Source organism: Sceloporus occidentalis, unplaced genomic scaffold, assembly GCF_023333645.1.
Source record: "Sceloporus occidentalis isolate IW3139 unplaced genomic scaffold, rSceOcc1.0.p SCAF_11, whole genome shotgun sequence".
Lineage (NCBI taxonomy): Eukaryota > Metazoa > Chordata > Lepidosauria > Squamata > Phrynosomatidae > Sceloporus > Sceloporus occidentalis.
The window spans coordinates 2718807-2741949 of NW_028316991.1; the positions used below are offsets into that span (position 1 = coordinate 2718807).

General features: G+C 38.5%; 1 protein-coding gene across 1 annotated transcript in view; it reads left to right on the forward strand.

The window, feature by feature from the left end:
* LOC149305435 (sodium/potassium-transporting ATPase subunit beta-1-interacting protein 3) overlaps positions 1-23143 on the forward strand; it is a 180854-nt gene that overhangs the window by 23457 nt on the left and 134254 nt on the right. The gene's annotated exons all lie outside the window — the stretch shown is intronic.

Here is a 23143-nt window from a genome sequence, read left to right on the forward strand (position 1 = left end):
CTGTGGCTTCTATGAAGCTGCAGTGAAAGTCCTTGTCTAGTGAAGATCCGTTGCTGACAGGAGGCAGAGTGGAGTATGGGAGGGGGAGGAGGCAGAGTGGAGTATAGGAGGAGCCAGAGTGGAGTATGGGAGGGGGAGGGGCCAGAGTGGTGTATAGGAGAGGGGAGGAGCCAGAGTGGTGTATGGGAGGGGGGAGGAGGCAGAGTGGTGTATGGGAGGGGGGAGGAGGCAGAGTGGTGTATGGGAGGGGGAGGCGGCAGAGTGGAGTATGGGAGGGGGAGGAGGCAAAGTGGTGTATGGGAGGGGGAGGAGGCAAAGTGATGTATGGGAGGGGGAGGAGCCAAGGTGATGTATGGGAGGGGGAGGAGGCAGAGTGGAGTATGGGAGGGGGAGGAGGCAGAGTGGAGTATGGGAGGGGGAGGAGCCAGAGTGGTGTATGGGAGGGGGAGGAGGCAGAGTAGTGTATGGGAGGGGGGAGGAGGCAGAGTGGAGTATGGGAGGGGGAGGAGCCAGAGTGGTGTATGGGAGGGGGAGGCGGCAGAGTGGAGTATGGGGGGAGGAGCCAGAGTGGTGCATGGGAGGGGGAGGAGCCAGAGTGGTGTATGGGAGGGGGAGGAGCCAGAGTGGTGTATGGGTGAGTTATAGTGGTATATGGGGGGTATTATGAATTTCAGGGAATATAGGGGGTATAAGGCATATCGATATTAGGCATATCAGGGGGTCATAAAACATCTGGGGGTAAAAGGTATATCAGGGGGCTCAGTTGCATATCACTGGCATATAAGGAGTATAAGGCATATCAGGGGCACAGTGGAATCTGGCATATAAGAGGTATAAGGCATATATGGGGGCAGAGTGGCAAGCTGGGGGTCTGATGTGCATAACCGGGGGCAGTTTGGTAAATAAAAAAAATTTTAATAAGGCTTTTTTTCCTCATAGTTTATTATTAAATATGAAAAATAGTTAACATACGAATTAATATTTACTAATAACTTTGTATTAAAACCTAGTTTGAGAAACACCGTGTTTGGGTTCTTGTAGCTTTTATTATTATGTCAGTAAAATAAGAAGGTGAATAGAGAGAGGCCATTGCAATAAAGAGATGAAAGTGTAACTTGTACGTTTTTTATTACATTATTTAAAATTTAAAAAAATTGCATTTTTTTATCCGATTAATCGATTAATCGAAAAAATAATCGGCCAACTAATCGATTATTAAAATAATCGTTTGTTGCAGCCCTAATTTCAAGTATAATATATAATTTCGATCCAACATTGTAGGAAAATGACACTGCGTGTTTCTGTTTTGTGTATGTGAATGTCCTATCTTCAAGTACTTTACTGTAAATAAATATATAGGTATGTGAGGCAAACTACTTGGAAAGGCATTACCGTGTAAAAATACATTTAAAAAGAAATTGAAATATAAAATGTAACGGGTTCACCAAGAGAGCTGCAGTCACTCCCAGAGATCACCCACATGTATCCTCCTGTTATCCCCAGAAACACTTCCAGCACCAGCCAGCATGCACACCTTGGAACCCTGCTATGTGTACCCAATAAGTAGACACAACTACCTTCAGTTGAGTACAGCAAGAATGAACATTTTATTGTTGTAAAACTTAGCCTCATAAAGAACTGCATTATCATAGATAAACAGATACATGTATACAACCCAACCTTTAATCCCCCTGGCAGCAATCCTATTAATGGGATTTTGTTAAACAATGGAGTTCCTACCTCTTTGTTTGACAGCCGGGCTGGAGCCATCTCTGAGTACCTTGGGGGCCTGTATGACAGGTCATTCTGTCACATAATATAACACTTTTTATTGAAGTAACATTGCATTCTTTGGAAGAGTGTTCGAGAGTATAAACCTCCCTTCGTCAAGTCAAAAGCAATACTAACCATAGACATCTAAGTAAGATATAAGCAGCAGTATAAGGAGCACAATAGAGACTGACAAAGTATAAGTCATAGCATGTGTAAAAAAAAAATACTTTATCACAAATAAAATGTCAATTTTCAAAACATGAAAATATATAAAGCTTAATTACACGTGCAAAGGAGAAAATGTTTGGGTGAATTAAATCTGTTAACATTTTCATTAAATTCTAACCCTTAAATTAATCGCAGGACAGTTTTGGAGAATTTGGAGACATGATTAATAAATACTATTTATTAATACTATATAAATTCTATATACTGCCTGTTTAATACATTTCCCTACTCCTGAAACCTTTAGCATCATAGAAAATCTAATAGATACTCAGGCATTTGTATTATTGACACAAACAGGGTCCATACAGATGACAGTAATGACCCATAGAGCCCAATGATGGAATTTCAGGAGTCACTGTGCAAGAGTGCAGTTGGACAGGACCTGGTTCCGGGGGACTGCACTCTCCAGGGTGTTGAGCATCTAGGGTTGTGCGGCCACACACCAGGGCCCTGACATAGCAGTGGATGTTATCCAGAACAGAACAAAGTGGTATCCTGCAGTAGGGAAGCTAAGCAGAGAACAGGAGAACATAGCAAGCAACGGGGACAGAACAAGGAACAGGGAGACAGGCAAGAAACATAGCCAGACAAGACATACCTGGTACAGGCCACAACAGAGAATAGGGAAACAAGGCACACAAGGGATGGAGTGAGGAGCCGGGATCTTCAGACGTTTCTCCTTTTAGCAAGGATGGGAAATCTTAAACTGGGACATGGGGAGAGGAAAGAGGAACCGAAATCCTCAGATGATAAGGAAAAAGAGGGCAAAGGCACATAAAAGACTGACACACATAAATACAGGACTAGCCTATAACAATTGGATATTTAGTCACATCTAATGGCCATAGTATGCTTAGCCCACCAAAGTACTCCAATATTCGGTGGGTCCTAGCGCTAAATCCTGTCTACTGAATCACTAATAAGCTGAAACTAAGCAGTAAATCTCAACACAGAACAGAGAAGGACATACCTAGAGACTGCAGACTGAGACAAACATAACAAATGGGTGAGGCACACCTTATAACGGAAACAGGGGCTGAAACTAAGAGCAAGACTGGAATCAAAGAATCAGAAGTATAGGACAGAGCATAAGGAAATTCAGGAATGGATTACAGCAAAAGGGGAACTGTAGCGAGACAGGGGAACCTAGAGATAAGCAGCTCCGCAGCCTGAATGGGGCCTGACAATTATATACCAAATTGTGGTTTGAATTTAAAGCCCGGTTGAAATAGTTTCATAGTGTGGTGGATTGGAAAATAAATAAAAATATATATACATTTTTTTTTCTGACAAACAACACCTACTGAAAACAGATTGTCAGATTAGCTTTGCATGGTGGGGTGTGAAAATTGGTTTTCACTTGAATGTTGTACATGTATTGAATCTCTGTTTTGATATTGTGATCAGACCTAATAGTACAAATATACAGTTCCATGCGAACGCCAATACAGACAAATGACGGGAACAACAGGGAGCTTACATATATACTGTACTAAGATTTCTAATATATATGCAAATGAAAAAGAATAACATGAGCCATTGGTCTTTATATACTAATTTTTTCCCTTTTTTATAAAGCAAACCAGCTTGATCTATTAACCCACTGACCCTGTAAATCATATTTTCATTTACGGTAAATGAGCTACTTTTTAAAACTGTTCTTCACTATGGATCTAGTCTAATTTAAACACAATTATCTTGAAACTAAGTTTAATACTTGTTTCATCCCGGGTACATTAAGTGCTTATTATAGACTGCATAGAAAAGGTTGTTTCTATTCATATGGAAATTTTAATGCTGATCAGCTGTATCCATTGATGTAGTTCTGCTGGACAGATTCAAATGATTCTCTCTCTAGGACGGTAACATAGGGAGAAGATAGACCTATTATCATATCAGTTTATTTTTTTAGTTACATCTCGCTAAGCTCACTGTTGTCATGTACTTTCATAAAACTCAATTTGAAATTTTAATCGGCTTGAATATTTATATGTTGCCGCTCTATTTTCTAGATGCAAGACATTCTTCAAATGTTTGTCTCTAAACCAGACAATTTGAAAAGCTAAAAGGTTGAACAACAAAAGCAATATTAAATCATGCAGATTAACTCTTCAACTACTGTTTACCTACATAGCTGCAAAAGGTAGATACAATCAGGGGCATAGTATGTCTCGGCTGTACAGGTAGCATACTGTGGTTAACTTAAGCAGTGAACTTGGATGTTTCAGTTTTAGTTTTCAGAGCCTATTCAGTTTGACAGACGCCAATCATTCTAGCCATATAATAGTGTGAACATGGATTCTAAATTATAATTTAGTAGTAAAAATACAGAATGTTTAAGACACCAGGAGCTAACAAATATAGTGATTTAAAAAAGCAAGGTGCAAAACATGTTTCTGTTAAACTCACAAAATATATTAGAAACAATGTTTGTTAATAGTTCAATCAATATAAAACGTTCTTATTTGTATCGATAAAGTATATTATTAAAAAAAATGCAATAAGTTAGTTAGATCAATTATTGTGTCCTAGATCTGTTTTCACTGTGGAATGGATTTTACTTTACTTGTATTTGTATTCTTCTTTAATGGCGGGTATCAGAGACATTAATCTGTTGATTAAATATTATTTTTAGTAGTATATTTTAATTATATAGGGCTAGCATGTTCTTAAGTAATGTATAATGAATGATGGCAATTTGTGGTAAGGTAAGAGATGATGCTTATATTTGTTTCTCTGTGTGGGGCTAAGCCTTAAAATATTGTATTATCTGCACTATAATAAGCACTTGTAATTAAACATATTTGTTGAAAACATTTATGTCTACTAGCCTTTAGAATAGCCTTTCAAATTAGCCTATGAAGTTTATTTACATCAGTTTATGTAAGAGTAAGCAGGAGAACCGTCTTTCAACTAATTGGACCTGATTGAATAAGCCACCATTAAACCCAGCATCTTCATGATTATAGGCCTGATTGGTGTTGGTCTAAAAACTTCATCTGATAATAAAAAGTAAATGTGCATCATTTTAATGTGGCTAGTATGTATCAGATGCCGTTGAATTAGTCTGAAAATAAATTTCCCAAGCACTTTCATGCATGTTTTTTAATAGCCATGGTCTGCAGAATCATTGTTAGGGGGGTATTAGAGCCATGGCGAGATGACTTGTGGCATGCCACTTGCTCTCAGTAACAATCACTTTGAGAATAAAGGTGTTCTCCGTGCAGCATTCCTTTTGCAAATGCAGATGGAATTGTTGGCCCTTGTGAACACAGGGGTCTGTTTTTTTTTAAATTAAGGTGATTTGTATTTATTGGCCACCAAAACCCACTTTGAATAGTGCAGCTTTTTGTGTAAAGGAGCTGGTTTAAAGGAGCCTATGACAGATGTACCTTCCACCCATGGGCCAGGCTTAGCTCAGTTACTCAATTAAATAAAACACCAACACACAATATGGGTTGGAATAGGCCACATCCCTTTTATTTAACAGTGATTGTCCCTTAAAACCTGAAATAATAAACATAGATGTGTTAACAGAGACAATGACTTCACCCAAACCAGCCTAGCTTGCCAAGTTATCCAGGTACCATACCTCACGCCAATTTTGGCAGAGGACCCAACCCTATCCCAGACCTTAGCTTCCAAGCACCACCTCCAACCAGTTAATACCACCAATGATCATACCGCCACATTAACCCCTTGGATACCTGGCAAGCTACTGCCCACAACTGTGACTAATTCAGCAATACCACTCGACAAACTCAACCACATTAGGGTAGGGAGGGTGGGACAAACAACACCAGATAAGGTTAAACAAAATGGCTTCTTACCCCTGTGACCACCAACCTTAAATATCCTCCTACCCTAAGTTCCACAATTCCTGCCTTAAGCTAGCCTCAGTAGTGTACCTAGCGGGTACACCCTGGGTGCCGCTCAATCAGGGTGGTGCCACCACTCCGGCACCCCTCCAGAGATGGACAGTAAAGTCCGCCGCTAGAGGAGCAGGCTTGGTTGGAGAGATCAAGAATCTCCCTCTAACCGGCTTAAAGTCAATCAAGGGAGTGGAAGGTCTGTTAATGCAGACCTCTGATCGTGCTCAGTTGCGATGCGCACGGCAACTGGTGCTGTGCACCAGGATTTGCTGTCATATCCCGGTGCACAATACTAAAGCCGCGCCCACCGCCTTCCGCGCTCACTGCACCAGAAGGAGACTTAATAAGAGGAGCCTGGAGGAAGAACAAAAAGGAGGAGGAGGAAAAGGAGCTATAGCGGGAAAAGTGACAGTGACAGAGGAAAGATAGGAAAACATTCAGTGAGAGTGGATTAGTAAGTGTGGATTAGCAAGTGTGTGAGAGTGATGGTGGTTATGCTGTAACCTGTACTATTGCCAATGTCTTGTTCATTATATAAGTATGGGAGTATAAAAAAGTACATCATAACTCCCATCACTATATAATATGCCAGACATTACATGAATATGAGTAAATGAATGAGTGAGTGAATGTTTGTGAATGAATGTTTGTGAATGAGTGTGTGTGTGATAGCATGGATGTGTAAGTGAGTGGGGGGATAGCATGGCATAGGGAAGCTGTAATCTCACTTCTATCATGCCCAGGTTCCAGCATGTATTGGCTGCCTGGGCATCATAGGAATGAGATTGTTGTACCACCGTCAATGCCTGCCTCAGTATATAATGATAACAGTTATGCTGTACCACCGTCAATGTCTGCACCAGTATATTATGATAGAAACTATGCAGTTTTAAAGTGTGTGTGTGTGTGGGGGGGTGCAACATACAGGATCTGCCCAGGTACCAAATAGGTACTTCATTATCTTCATAATGCATGATAAAGGGCCTTCATAAAGCATAGAAAACGTGGACAGATTTAATGAATGCCCCCTCATTAATTTAACTATGCATTACGGAGGGTCACCTCAGTCCTAGTTATTGACTATGAAATTGGAAATGTAAAACTGTACCATATGGGTGGTAAGTATTGTTTTTTCCATAAAAGTTTTAAACTAAGTTAAACAAACTGTTATAGTTTGTGTAGGCAGTTATGTTTTGTCACTTGTCACTGCAAAACGTTTGATGTCTCTGTACAATGAGTGCCAGTAGATGTATTCTGTCAAAACGTTTCTGAAATTATTGTTTGAGCCTTACAAACAGGTGTGACTGTTTTCTTTTAGATTTATGAAATTGTCAAAAAGAAAAAAGAAGGGTCTGTTTCTCTTTATCAGCTTTAATCTAAAATGAGCATTACAACAGAAAATTGGAATCTAAAGAAGTTATTTCAACTGGAATGTTGACAGTCCTGTGAGCAATAACATTAACGCAAGTGATGAAAATTCCCCAAAACTGTAAAAAAAAATAGGTTTACCCTTACGAAAAATTACTGCAGTTTTTCTGAAGTAATACTGCAGTTTTTTGGACATGAAAAAACTGCAATACTGCACTTTTACTGTACACATTTGTACTTCACTGTACTGCAGTATTACTGCACATTTACCGCACTTTTTTTTTATATTGCAAACCTGCAGTTGTACTTCAATGTACTGTAGCTTTATTGCATTTGTACTTCCGTACAAAAATAACTGCAGTAAAACTGCAGTACAGTGAAGTACAAATGCAGTAAAACTGCAGTAAATGTGCAGTAATACTGCAGTAAAAGTGCAGTATTGCAGTTTTTTTCATGTCCAAAAAACTGCAGTATTACTTCAGAAAAACTGCCATAATTTTTTCGTAAGGGTAATGCAACTTTTTAATTAAGAAAATCCCTGAGGGCCCACTACAGGAAGAAACCCACCATATAAATTGCACACACAGAACCACCTCCCAACATTTGAAATGACCAAAGAGGGCCACCTAAAGTAGAATACACAAATGGATGCTGGGGAGAAAGGGCCATACTATGACTGTGCCTTATTGACAGCTATTTTTATAATTAAATATATTTGTGCCATTTAGAAGAGTAATTCATTGTATTTGCACAATTTATATAAAAATACCCATTTTTTTAAGTATACATTGTTAGGACTTTTAGGGCTCTAGAACATTGAGATACACTCATATCCACCAAACATTCTAAGCTCTGTGACAAACCTCAGTAGCTGAGGGCCATAAATGTTACTTCTAAAGATCTTAAACATGGTCCTTTAGGAAAATAAGGCCCAAAAACTCTGATTCATACATGAAAAATCCAAATCAAATAAAGCCTAACTCCAAGTGGACCAGCCAGAACATCCAATAATAATAATAGAGGGGTTCCTCTATTAATTCCTCTCCTTGTCCTAGGAGCACATATGAACTAACCTACACTCAGCAGTCTCACTGAATCTATTGCTTGAAGGGGTGAAAATGTCCATCACCTGTACCTGTTAAAGGCTTCATCAATGTTTTGGACTGGATTGTCAAAACCAATATGGACTTCCAGTCAGTTGGGGCATTGGCCTGCCCTGCTGCCGAAATGCTTCCACCCCAGGGACCCACACACATGATATGTGCAGAATCTGTGCACAAAATCCTTTGTGCTCCTACAAAAGGGGTATTTCAGTAGAGAAAAGTGAAACTGTTCTTAAAGAGGACTGCTTGGGAAGCATTCAGTACATATACAAGCATGTATATACAGGTTAAGCTTAATAGAACACTTCAATTATCCTGAAATGGATTAATTTGCAGTAAAAAAAAAAATTAAAAAAAAAAAATTAGCTTTGGTGAGCTAGAAACAATTTCGATTTTAGTTATTTTTATTGCTTCAAGTTGTTCTCGTTACGAAAACCGCTGTTCGTTCTTTTTATTAGACACATTCTTCTGTGGAAGATAAAGCAGAACAATAAAATGATCCTAATAAAAGTAAGATATAACCTTTGAATCATGTATCTCTTCTTTTAACATTCTCCTTATTAAGAAAGAAGATGTTGTACTATAAGGAAGAAATAGAAAAAGTTGAATAAATTAATCTAATTGACATTTGTTCACGTTTTATGCTTAATTTAAAGTTTAGGGGTCTTGTAATTAGATACTATATCATGTTTAGATAGGAATCTAAAATGATTAGTATATCAGAAATGCAGTCAGTCATTGCACATCATTATTTGAGATTTTTAATGCATTTTAATAGTAGCTATTAAAGAAATAAATGTGAAAAATATATAAGCCAAATGCAGAAATTTTATACCATTAGTACATTGCATTGACATAAAATGGCTTACATTTGCATCCTGGATTCATTTTAATAGAGATGTGTTTTTTGTAATATGATGTGATTCACACTTAAGTCTACCAGCAGATGCTAATAGAAGCAAATTCTAATTCTTTCATTTAGTCCATGTCTAGTAAATTTAATGATTGGATAATAGCCTTTTTCCTAGTCTCTTTTATGTTGGTTGCAGTGTATGGAAACATAAGCGACTTTGCCTTTTTTTTAAAAGAACATTCTATAGCATGCTGTTGTATATTTAGCAACAAATGAAATGGACAAATAGGGACATTTTTGATTTGGGGGTATAGTTAGAGGTGCATGGCTTTACTTATTTATAGCTGATTATGTAACTAAGGCTATAATAAGGTTTTTAATATTATTATTCATATACTTACTGTTTCTATGTGTCAATAGTTTTCAATTTCAGAGCTTAAAGGGCTCCGACAGGCCACATTTTTTGGATATCCAAATTGACCAAGGCATCTCAATTATTTAAATAAATGCTAAATTTGGACATCCAAAATTTTAGGAATTATGTGTATTATTTCCTGGAAAAAAGTTTGTGACGCTTGAGTCTTGGAGTTGAAAACCACTTGTATACACAGTATCGTGTCACTTTGGGTTGTAATACACTCATACTCACTAAATTTTCCAAGAAAATGGGAGCATTGATACATAGATAGTTACATAGTTAGACTGAAAAAAGACATGCGTCCATCAAGCCTTTCCCACAGCAGTTTATTTCTTGCTGTTGATCCAAAACACAGCTGGAGATGATGGGGGCAGAGGGATCGCTGACTGAAAGAGGAACGGTCCTTTTTTTGGTGCATATACAAATATAATTCATGGGAATTCTTGGACCCTAGGCTTATCTCTATGTCCTTGCTGTCTGGTTTATATGGCACTCTAGACACATTCATAATTTCCCTTATTGAACATCTTGCCCTGGTGGCTATTCATGTTGTGAAAGAACCTCTCACATCTTAACTACCACCTCCCGCTGTAAAGTCCTCACACAAATACGAACAAATTCTATTTTGTTTTTTCTGCATCTCACTCTTAGTATGGTTACATAGTTACATAGTTCATAAGGTTGAAAAAAGACCTAAGTCCATCAAGTTCAACCCTTCTACCTAACCTTCCTATTCTTGATCCAAAAGAAGGCAAAAAACCTCTAATTAAGCTACTTCAAATTCTGCCATCAGGGGAAAAAATTCCTTCTTGACTCCAAGAGGCAATCGGATTTCTCCTTGGATCAAGAAGCTCTAAAATATTAATGTTATTCTATTTATAGCCCTGTATGTCATGCCTTTCTAAGAAAATATCGAGGCCCCTTTTGAAGGTATCTAATGTATTTGATAACACCACCTCCCTTGGAAGTGAATTCCATACCTTTATTGTCCTCACTGTAAATAATCCCTTCCTTTGTCGTCTATGAAATCTCCGCTCTTCCAGTCTCAGAGGGTGACGTCTTGTTCTTTGTATGTTTCTGTTAATGAACAGGTCACTGAAGAGCTCTTTATATTGGCCCTGCATATATTTATATAATGTTATCATATCCCCTCTGAGACGCTGTTTTTCCAGCGTATATAATTTTTAACTTTTTTAGTCTCTCTTCGTAACTAGTATCTACCAATCCCCTTATTAATTTCGTAGCCCTCCTTTGCACTTTTTCCATAATGTCCTTTTTAAGGACCGGTGCCCAGAATTGTACCGCATATTCAAGGTGAGGTCTTACCAATGACCTGTAAAGAGGCAAGATAATAGCCTCCTCCCTTGAATCGATACCTCTTTTTATGCATGCCAACACCTTATTGGCCCTCGCAGCTGCTTGCTGGCATTGTGCACTGTTGTCAAGTCTGTTGTCAACCGTTATTCCTAAGTCCTTCTCATTGGTAGTTTCCCACAAGGATATTCCATTTAAAGAATACGTTGCATGGTGTAGCGGCAGCCAATCACAGGTATGCTAGCTGATTATTGATATCTTGCGAGCATACATACATTACTGCTCCCATTGAATGGCCAATTACTCAACATGCGTAAAAAACGTCCCGGCTAATGCTTCCTTGTTTTAGTAGAGGCAGCCAGGATACATGTTCCCCTGTAGAAGGTCAGGCCAATTTCTGTAGTTTGGCTACAGTTAGCTATAAAGGATATAGATAGATATAGGGGATATAGGGGAAACCTTAGAAAAATCTTGAAATAAGAACATTAATTCTTCTTTATTGAAGAAAAGAAAAATTAAAAGATATTTATAGATAACTAGTTTAAGGCAAACTATACATTACATAATATGTTATGTGTACCATGTATGTAGTTAGCACTAATAGGATAAAACATCAAAAAGATGAAACAAAAGTCAATTTGCTAAACAATGTCTTCACCAGTTTGCATGCAGTAAATGAAAAATGGTCTCCAACACCCATTAAAAAAATACAATTCTGTTAACTAGATCATTCTTTTAATGTGGATGACTACCTAGAGGCTTCCGAGTGAACAATGTCCAAACACTGCCATCAATAATTTGTCTTAAAAATGAAACATTATTTCAGGTTTTATAGCCTATATCTTGATTACCTATTGGAATTCTGAGTATTATGCAGTATTAGTTCCGTATCTAAAAAAAGCTTACAATTATGAAGTGTCTTGTATGTATAATATATAGCATCCAGCAAACATACATAGAATGTATAAACACATGTATAATACATATTAATGTTAAAAAAAAAATCCTACAAAGTTTGTAATATAAAAAGAGGAGGAATTATCTGCATACTTGTATTGAAATTTACAGTACACTAGTATATGCCAAGCTGAATATTTGAAGCCATGCTTCATGGGTTAAATGCAATTAAATTACTTTTGCAAAACCCATTCTTCAGACTTTAATCTTATATGTGAAGGGCTCTAGCTCACAGACTGTTATGCAGTGGACTACTAATTTTATTTGTAAAGATCTGACCAAAGGCACTGACAGAAACATGTGACTATGTGGAATGTTGGCTGCTCTGTTGATATTGTGATATATCAAGACTGGGGAATCAGGGAATATAGTAAAAAAAAAAGCACTCCATTTACTATAAAACCACATATTCTCTGCAGATTTTCTTTTTTATTTAACTTCATATTCCATAAAGACAAAATAATATAATAAAAGCAATGTCTGATTTTCACAGAGATTAGTGAAACAGTGATTGTTTTAGTGATCACTATCCTTCTCTGAAGCTAAAGCCATTTAAACTAGTAGAAGGGGCAATAAGATGTTGCAGGCATTAGCATTGATGGAAACCTGGCTAGAGTTTTTACTTAAAATGAGTTATGCTGAGTTGTCCTGTATAGACAGGCATGAATGGCAAGAAACAAAACCTTTGTGAATAAAATAATTCCAAATGAGAAAAAACAAATTACAAAGCAATGGAAAAATACAAATAGGTCTATGGGACCCTAACCCTTGTTACGATGCATTAAAATACCGTATTGGCTCGAATATAGGCCGCACTTTCCCCCCCCACTTTAAGTCTTTAAAGTGGGGGTGCGGCCTATATTCGGGGTCTAGCGCCCGACGCCCGGGACATGCAGTCCCGGGCGCCGGGCAGGCAACGGGGTTAGGATACAGATCCCCTGCAGCGGTGCAGGGGACCTGCATCCTACTCCCCGATACGCTCAGACAGCCTCCCCTGCCAGCACTTCCCACTGTTTTACCTCTGCCCCCCCCCCGACTTACCGGAGCAGACTCCCGAGTGTCTTGCGGGGCCGGCGGGGGACATCTACGCAATACGTGTATACAACTTCCGGTGCCGGCACATCCGCTGAGTGCCGGCACCGGAAGTTGTATACGCGTATTGCGTATATGTCCCCCGCCGGCCCCGCAAGACACCCGGGAGTCTGCTCCGGTAAGTCGGGGGGGCAGAGGAGGACAGTGGCAGCATATTCCGGGGTGGGGGAGGAGGACAGTGGCAGCATATCTCGGGGAGGGAGGACAGTGGCAGCATATCTCGGGGGGAGGACAGTGGTAGCATATCTCGGGGGGGAGGAGGACAGTGGCAGCATATCTCGGGGGGGGAGGAGGACAGTGGTAGCATATCTCGGGGGGGAGGAGGAGGACAGTGGCAGCATATCTCGGGGGGGAGGAGGAGGACAGTGGTAGCATATCTCGGGGAGGGAGGACAGTGGCAGCATATCTCGGGGGGGAGGAGGAGGACAGTGGCAGCATATCTCGGGGGGGAGGAGGAGGACAGTGGTAGCATATCTCGGGGGGGAGGAGGAGGAGGACAGTGGTAGCATATCTCTGGGAGGGAGGACAGTGGCAGCATATCTCAGGGGGGGGACAGTGGCAGCATATCTCGGGGGGGAGACAGAGTGGCAGCATGTTTTTTTGGTGCTTTTTTAAAGAAAAAAACTTTTTCTTTAAAAAAGCACCAAACTTTTAGGGTGCGGCCTATATACGGGGGCGGCCTATATCCGAGCCAATACGGTAATACATGTGCATCCTGGATTGTTACAATAAGGTGCCGGAGAATGCTGTCATGAGAACATCCTTAAGATTCATAATAATTAAGCTTATAGCTGCACATTTTTGGAGACATTACATCAGTTCTGAACATGTTCTGCATGGCGCTTTTTTCCTTCTTTCAACAATGAATTAATCACTTAGTGCAGTTCCTTGCAGGAAAGAGAGATCAAATAAGACAGCAAAAAAAAACGACAAAAAAAAACCCAGAACAAATAACTATTACATTTAATATATAGCTTTTCAATGCAGTTTAGCAATTCCTGGGAATTGCTCTTAAGATATTAGTGGTTTTTAAACCACTTGCAGATAAAACATCTGAAGCAGTATCCTATTTTTGTAAGTAAAATATATATATAAAAAGTTGGTCTGTTTTGTGAATTCCCCTCTCCCCTTTCTTTAGTCTAGTTTGTTTTTCTTTTTGTGACACAACAAGCTGCCATGATGAATACACATATATATATATACAAGGGTATCCAATATTGTCCCAGAGGGTAACAAATTCAACCCCAGTCAGATTGTTCCAAGAGTTTACCATAGGAATGGCCAAGTATAAGAATATGAAATGTTATTATGAATTCACGGAAAAGGAGAAAAAAACATACAACCGATTCAATTAACTAATGGAGTACTTGACAATATAAGCAGATGTGGTAGGGTAAGGATTCACAGCTTAGACCTCCGTGATCAGCATAGTAGCATTCAGCAGGAATCTGCTTTAGTTAATAGCAATAGTCATAACAACAATCGGGGTCATCTCCTCACGTCACTTATTAACTGTTAGGTCTCCTGTGTTTTAGGAATTTTAGGCAGGCTGTACTTAAGGCATCATCGAGTTTCCCTCTACTATTCAATTGAAAGTATCGCCGGGACATGCTGGATACTATTTTCAAATATAGCCAATATTATTTCTTTTAGTTGTATTTCTTCCTTCACTACTTAGAATGAAGAAATACCATGGAATAAAATAAAAGTTAATAAAAATCAGAGAGATTTCTTGAATGTCACCTCACTGAACTACGCATTATACAGAACCAGTTCAGCCCTTCTAGCAGAGAAAAGGTGGTCCATTAGAGTGAGTTCAACTCCTGCAAAATCTCCTTTTAATTGTTAATTTTTTTCCAAAACCAATTAGAGAATTACCATTTTAGACATATGATGTACTAGGTATAAAACATAGAATGCCTCTGCAAAACACTGCATTAAACATTCTTGTGCTTTTGTTAATTATTCTGCAGAATGCAGAAATCTAAATGTCAATTTCCTTCTAATGGCAGAATAAATTCAGGCTGAATAGTTGTGAATGGTAGGCACTGCTTATCATCTTCTAGAATGAGAAGGCATCTAGAAGAGACAACCAATAATATAATATATAATATGCATTTGGGAATTATGTTAAGAAATATACAGTGCATTCTAAAAGGTTACCAAACTTTTCAGAAGAGTCATGCACAGCAGCAGTTATGGAAGCCAAGGCATCTGGCCAGTACAACATAGGTGCTGTAATGTAACAAATCATTTATGTAATATTATCTATTATGTCTGTAATATACTGTTTTAAACAATACTATATTATAATACAGATAGATAATATTGAAAATCTTGTATCTTAAATATAACAATGTTATGATAGGCTTCAGCGAAACCATAGTCATATATAATAGAAAATATGCATGAATAATAGCAGAAGAAGAGGAGATTATAAATAGATCTGCCATCTAACTCACACCGAGGTCACAGAGCTGAAGAAGATGAGACCCACAGGGAACACAAACCAGTCAATAATAATTCACAAGCTAAAATATAATGAATCATTTAAAATAGCTGTGAAACATCAAAGCATCTTTTTGGATTATAGTAAAATGGAAAACCGTTAGTGTTACAATGGAGTTCAGTGCACACTGAAAAATATACACTTGGTAGGTATACGCAAAATAGATCATACTGAACCCAGATTAGGAACACACAATGTTGTGGCAGAAGAACTGAGAATCTGATATATTTTGGCCTTTCTGCAGTTGTTCTTACACCACAAATCAAGTTATAAAGTTTTATCTAATGCCAACTACCTTAAAACTGTTAAAAAGCAATTCCCTTCCTTTAAGGTCCCAGTATTTTATGTCCCTTTGGTCCTTTTTATATCGCATTCTATTATTATACATGAATGTATTCAATGTGTTTTCAGGGCCCATTATGGTCAAAGAATACAGAGGGGATGAAACCAGCACCTTGACCAAAAAAGAATCTTTCATTGTGATTGTGATTTGTTTCAAGTGTTTCTCCCTTAACAAAATGCTAAAATCATTTTAATGTATCTTGCAGCAAGCGAAGGGTAACAAATTCAACAAAACTCAATACACATTAAAATGTACTGCTTGATAAATTTGGCCAATTATATGAACCCACAAACCGTCATCTGTTTTATGTGCTATAACAGTGTAAAGAGTTTCTGCTTTAGATGAAACCAATTGTAATGGTAGTTTACTTGCTATATACTAATATATATATATATATATATATATATATATTCCCTTCCTTGACCTTGGGTCCTCTACCAGAGGCCTGGGAGTTTAAGGCTTCTGCGCATTAGCTTGACAGTTCGTAGCACTCTTCTGGACAGAGTGTTCTGATGTTGTTCCTGGAATCTGTTGGAGCCACTCTCCCAGCTTAGGAGTCACAGCCTCAAGTGCTCCTATGACCATGGGCAATACTTTGGCCTTCACTCTAAACATCTTCTCTAGTTCTTCTTTCAGGCCCTGGTACTTCTCCAGCTTCTCATACTCCTTTTTCCTGATGTTTCTGTCACTTGGCACCACTACATCCATCACCACCGCTGTCTTCTGGTCTTTGTCCACCACAACAATGTCAGCTTAATTGGCTGGTACCTACTTGTCCATCTGGATCTGGAAGTGTCACAGGGTCTTAGCCCTGCTATTCTCCACAATGTTCTATGGAATCTGTCATTTGGATTTGGGAGGTTTTAGCTCATACTCTGTGCAGATGTTCCTGTATACCATGCCGTTCGGTGAACGCTGTTCCTGCCAGCATCTTACACCTTGCCACCATGTGTTGGACTGTCTCAGAAGCCTCTCTACAAAGTCTGCACCTTGGGGCCTGTCTGGTGCGGTAGATGTCTGCCTCTATAGATCTGGTGCTCAGTGCCTCAGTGGTGTCTTTGAGTCACCTCAGCTAGTTGTCGATGGCACATCCCATGCAGGGTCTTGGCTTCCTCTTTTTGATCCAATTGAACTTGAAAATGTCTGTTGCTGATTCAGGCATCCTCTCAGCAGCTCATCTTTGAGTGCCACTTTAATGATGTACTCCCAGATGCTCTTGGTTTCATCTAGGACAGTGGCTTTGACACTAACCAGACCCCATCTGCCTGCTTTCTGGATTATGTACAGTCTCTGGGTGTTGGACTTGGGGTGGAAACCTCTGTATGTTGTGAGGAGCTTTCAAGTCTTCTCGTTGGCAGCCTCCATGTCCTCCTTTGCCCAGCTCAGTATGATGGTAGTTCCACTCTTGAACATGTACCCATATCCAGTCCTTGTGATCAGCTGGCTGAGGGGGTCCAAGCCTATGCTAAACAGCAGCAGGGATGGTGCATAACCTTGGTATATGCCGCATTTGATGGTCACTTGTGCTAGCTGTCTTGAGTTAGCCTCCAGTGTTGTCTTCCTCAAGAACTTAATGAGAATCTTGAAGGTCGTTAGCATCCTGTTGACTTTGCATAGCTTCAGGCATTCACAGATCTATGTATGTGGTATTGAATTGTAGGCTTTCCTGTAGTCAATCCAGGCTGTGCTCAGGTTGGTCTGTCTAGACTTTGTGTCTTGGGCGACTGCTCTGTCTATGAGCAACTGGTGCTTGGGTTCTCTGATGTTGTTTCCAATGCCCTTCTTAGCATGACCATGTGGCCCTGTAGCTCAGTGGCTATTATGTCTTATAGGACTTTGCATGTTGTGGGGAAGCATTTTTATTGGCCGGTAGTTGGAGGGTGTTCTACCCTTATAAGGATCTTTCATGATCAGCACTGTCCTTCCTTGTGTGAGCCAATCTGGATGAGAGCCTGTGCTGCCAGCGTTGATGTATTGCTGTCAGTTTCTTCAGCCAGTAGGTGTGGACCATGTCTGGACCAGGTACTGTACAGCTCTTCATGTTATTGACTCGCTGTTGGATGTCTGTTCTCAGGTTCTGCAGCCACTTTGTTTTGGTGTTATGTGTTTTTTCTTTCTTCTTTCTTCTTTCTTTTCTTTTCTTCTAATTATAAGAAAGTATCAGGTCCAGAAACATAAATACTATCCCTCAAAACAGAATCTAGAAGTAAAGGTTAAATGTGACATTTGTTAGATGTTCCTCTGTAGCATCTTTGTTTATCTGCAGATTCTTCTCCCTACCTAGTGTATCAGTTATACTGCATCAAGTAATTTCTTGAGTAAATTAAACAATCTACTTTTCTATCTCTCAGCCATATGTAAATTATATAAATCCTCTAAAAACAGCTGTGCCTTTTGAAAAGAAAAATGTCTGTTAATTATTATTGATGTGAGGCAAATCAGTGAGTGAGAACTACTTTTTTAGACCTTTGATCCAGTTGTAAGAAACAAAGTCCAGCTGACTTTGATGTTCTGTTACATGGATACGCAACTCCAGGACCTGAGAGCTGCCTTGTTTATCCTTGTCTGAAAACAAGTAGTTTTAAATAAAACGTATCAATTAATTAAAAAAATAACAATTTAATTAATTAAAATTAACTTTTATTAGGGATATCTGCTTAAGCTGTGGTATGCCGAAATTGTGGCCGCTTGTGTGCTTCATGCTGTGGTCTACAGCACCTGGACCAGTCATGGTAAAACTTCTGATCTTCCCAGCTGACCCATGATTACTACTGCCCACAAAGGAAGGACAGTGGGGTAGCTTGGCAGGAAAAGCACCTGGAAATCATAACTGTTCTGCATAAAATAAGTTGTTAGGTATGTATTTGCCCTTTTTATAAGAATACATTTCAAAGGCCATGTCACTGTTACGTATTGATTCAATTTGTGTTTTCTCAATTCTTACTCTTATTCAGTTATGTTACAACACAGCTTTAATGTAGTTGAAGTTTTTATATTTTAGGCAACTCTGAAATTTTAGACTTAAAAAGATGCTTGAATATTAGGCTACTATGAGACAAAATCTAAAACCATTACCTGCATATCCTCTCTGTTTATAGCAAATTTTCACTCCACTAGCACGCTTTTATATTATGGCCATGTTTAGGACCTCTGATAGCTTCTCTAACTGAGTGTGCATTCATCCGGGTTCCCCAAGTGCTCCAGGGCTTAGACAGACAACAGTTGGCTCTATGTAGAAGAGGCAAGCCCCCTAGATAACAGAAGAAAACTTGTGTGTAGAGGTCTAAATATGAAATTGACCTTGAAAACTAAGAATGGGTTACTTTTTGAGACTGAGCCTTATATTTAAAAAAATATAGTAGCTTCCAAAAAAATAATTTGCAAATCCCTGCTAATGACAATGAGTCATAGTAGATTGGCATCATACCACACAGTGACTCAGACATGATGTCTTAGAATATTTTTAGAGAATACTAAAATGTTGTGCTTTGTGCTATTAAATTAGACACAAAGACACAGAAAAGCAGTGCTACAAAAACCCATAGACTCTGAAACTTGTTACACACAGTGAAAATGTTACTTTTCCTTGAAAATTACTAAAATCAATAGAATCATGTGGAGACCAGTATTGATTTTTTTTTGGTCCATCACATTTTGCATGAAGTAAAAGCTAAAGCCCTTGCTGTGAAACCCTGATTCAGAAAAAAGTATTATGGATGAGCAAAACATATGCTTCATTTTGCTTCTGCTTTACTTTAATGATCTCAGCAAGAAATACAGTACTACTACTCTACATGGTATGGTTGAACCATGGTATGGGTGAAGTGGTCTGGCGCAAATGAATAATGGAGATGACTGAACTTGATCACCTTATATAGATAGAGACTGGAATTATTAATCAAAGGCACAGAGAACATTTACTTGGATGAATAAAATATAAAAAGAATTGCAACATAATGTAACCCAAAGTAAAATAGGAAGTAAAGAAAACAGTGTAGGGAGACCAGAGAGTAACTTGAGACAATCTACAAGGGATCAAATGGAGGTAATGAACAGCACAGCACTATGGTCAATCAGCATTTATAAGGTGAAGGGACAAGCATAGACATATATGGGTCCAATGCACTTTTAACTTGTTATCATCAGCCACAGACTGCAAAAGTCAAGCAGTATAGTGCAGAAAAGTTTCTGGGGTGAAAGTTGTACAATTATAGTTCATTTTATTGACTTATTGGAACTGCAGCAGAAGGTTTTTCCTTTTTTTTAATGTATTTATTTTTTAAATACTTTGACATTTTCCTATGAAGTTGTGCTTTAGTAATACTACCAGCAAAACCTTTTGTTTTTGGACAACACCAAACAAATTATTATTAGTTGTTTATATAGAGCCAACAAAATTGTGGGAAGATGGATGAATGTGTGGCATGCTTTATGATGACTGTAGGAGAGAGTGTTAAATATACTGTTAGAGTGGACAGGGGCAGTAAGAGTGTAGATATAGGAGATCAGGTGTTGATGGAGAAGAAAAAGAGAACATAAAATAAAATAGACCTAACAGAAAACAGGCATGAAATATATTTTGCCAAAAACAAATATTCTGTATAAGAATGTCGCAGAGGTCAGGAGTGCCCACACTTGATAGAGAGGAAAAATGGTTAACTTAACACAGAAACAGGAAAATAATAATACACAAAACAGTTCTAGATGACTATGGAGATCTCCTTGTCCAGTCTGTTTGCAGAGGTATAGTGGTTTGCTTAAGGGTTACTCGCTGGGTTGTTGTATGATTAATTTTGGTGACAAATTAGGTAGGGCAGGGGACTGGGCATGCATGCACAGTGGTTTAGTTCTTAAAATACTGTTCCTGAAACACATTTACAGTACCAGGTATTCTATGCTGAAGCTCGGAATAACATAACTAGCAGTGCCACCACAACTGCTACTGTTGCCGCTACTACCACAAGCACCGCCATCATTGTAATGTTTCTAACTCCCCAGAGTAAAGATGGCCAGGCAGATGATAGCAGCAGATCTATGTTTGGCCAGAAGAAAGTAAGAAGAGGGAAGATGAACCCTTGCAGCACAAATGGGTCTTTCTCTGCCTTATGCACAAGTGGGAAAGAATATGGTTATCAACAATGTTAATGAGCTAGATTTCAATTATGAGCAAGAGCAGGAGGAGTTGATCGAGTCTAGATCTCTTCCTAAATCTTGAGATGCTGCTGATGTAAGTGAAAGGTGAGTCCAGAAGGTGATAGGAACCTCCCCCTTTGGAAAAACCCCCTCCCCGAATTTCATTTCTGTCCTCGTCTGAACCAAATGGTCAGAAAACAAAATTGTTGTCTGGAAACAAATGTATCAAAAACAAAACAAAAATGTTGGCCAAATCAATTTTGCTTGCTATGCACTAGTGTAAAGTATACTGATCTAAGGTGGCAGGTCCCTCTTTTGTAAAATCTGGCCCTAGTGGCGATCAGGATCCTCAATGTACTCCTGCATAATCAGTCAGTTATCTCTGACCCATGACCCAATTTGATAACACTAGTAAAAGACCAGCTGTGCCAAAAAAGATGTTCATTTAAAAAAAACTTTTGAACTCAATTTATTGAGGAGCAAAGATTTAAGTCTCGGATTATAGATTTGCCTCAATTTGACAGCTCAGATGTTCACCTTTTGAAGGCTATACATTATGTATAGATATATATTTAGATTTCTTACATCTTTATGGGTTACATACCTTCTAATATAAAGTATTAATACACTCATTATATTATTGTGACACATTTATCATACTCCTTAGTTGAACACAGCTCTAACGCTTATTTAGTAAAGCTACCACAAGGCACAACTGGATTTAGACAATCTGGACAAAAGCCGGATTGTTTTGATGAGTGTGCTAATTTTCCAGGAAAGATTCATTGGAATGTGCTGCTAGTTGGCACTCAAGTCGACTTTAAATGAATAAATGAGTTGCTAATTTTAGCCAACTCAATTGCATAGACTTAAACAACTTAACTCAACTGTCAATGTGACACCTTTGTGAACAGTTGACCTTTATGAATGAACCCCAGAGGAAGAAATTACAATAAGGTTTTATGGGCCCAAGCATAATCTATGTATAATAAATTCAGAAATTCTGGATACTCCACTAGGATAGGTAGTGACACACTTGGAGCACGAAAGGGATAGTACCCTCCAACTACTATCATCTGTTTTAAGACTTTGCAAACTACCTTTCTAATGAATTTGTTATGCAGGACAGCAGTCATTTTACAAAACTCTGCACAAATGTGTTTTATAACATAGGTACTCTTCTGTTTGACCCCGTGTCTCTTGGTTTTGACACCAATCATAGGATTTTGGAATGAAGGGTCAGGATCTTGGGGACACAGTCTGAACTTTGCTCCATATTCTGCTGTTATTTAATGACTTGTGAGCATTACAATAGGCGCTTTTTTGACTTTTACAATGTAGTTTAAATCCATTCTTGAATACAGTTGACCTAGGAGAGCATGCTCCTGCCTACTGACAAGTTGCTGTATTCAGTAAGACAGTTATTAGAACCATTTGATTGACATAATTAGTTTGTCACTACAACAAAATGCATTTGATAGTCTATTAAATGGATTATTATTTGAAAAATCAGTTTATTCGTGAAGTTCCTGGGTTTGACTCCACATCACTCCTGCAAATTACAGTACTTTACATGAAATGAAATTCTTGCACACAAACGGTGAAAAGAAAACTGATACACTTATTACAATATATTGAAACACCAGGTGCATAAAAAAGAGATGACTGATTATTTTCCTTCTGAATTATATACTAATTACTTGCACAATTTTAAAAGTAAGTACTTTGTGATTAAATCATTTCTGCGTGTGCGGCAAGCTCAATAAGAAACCTTACAATAACTAGGAGTTAGTAGACTGGATACGGCATACAGAGTGTGCAGTATGCATTTTTTGAAAATCAAAGAGATTACACGTGATTATACTTGCCAATGCTATTTAATGATGAGAGAGATTTGGAATTAATTATTTAAATTCACAGCAATTCAGTTTTTCCTGATTAATGTTCAGAAGACAATGATAAATGCAGGTGAAGCCACCTGTGGTGGAAGTGTAACTGACTTAATTATCTGCTGAACTGCATCATCACAGAAGACTGCTGTAATTGCATTTCTAAGGAATGAAGGGGAAGAGACCTTTGGTATTTCAATGAGGTTTAAGATGCATGCCTGAATTTGTCAGAACTGAAAAGTTTGCAAAGTAAACACCTTATGTTAAAAAGTGTTTTCTCTTTCTTACTTA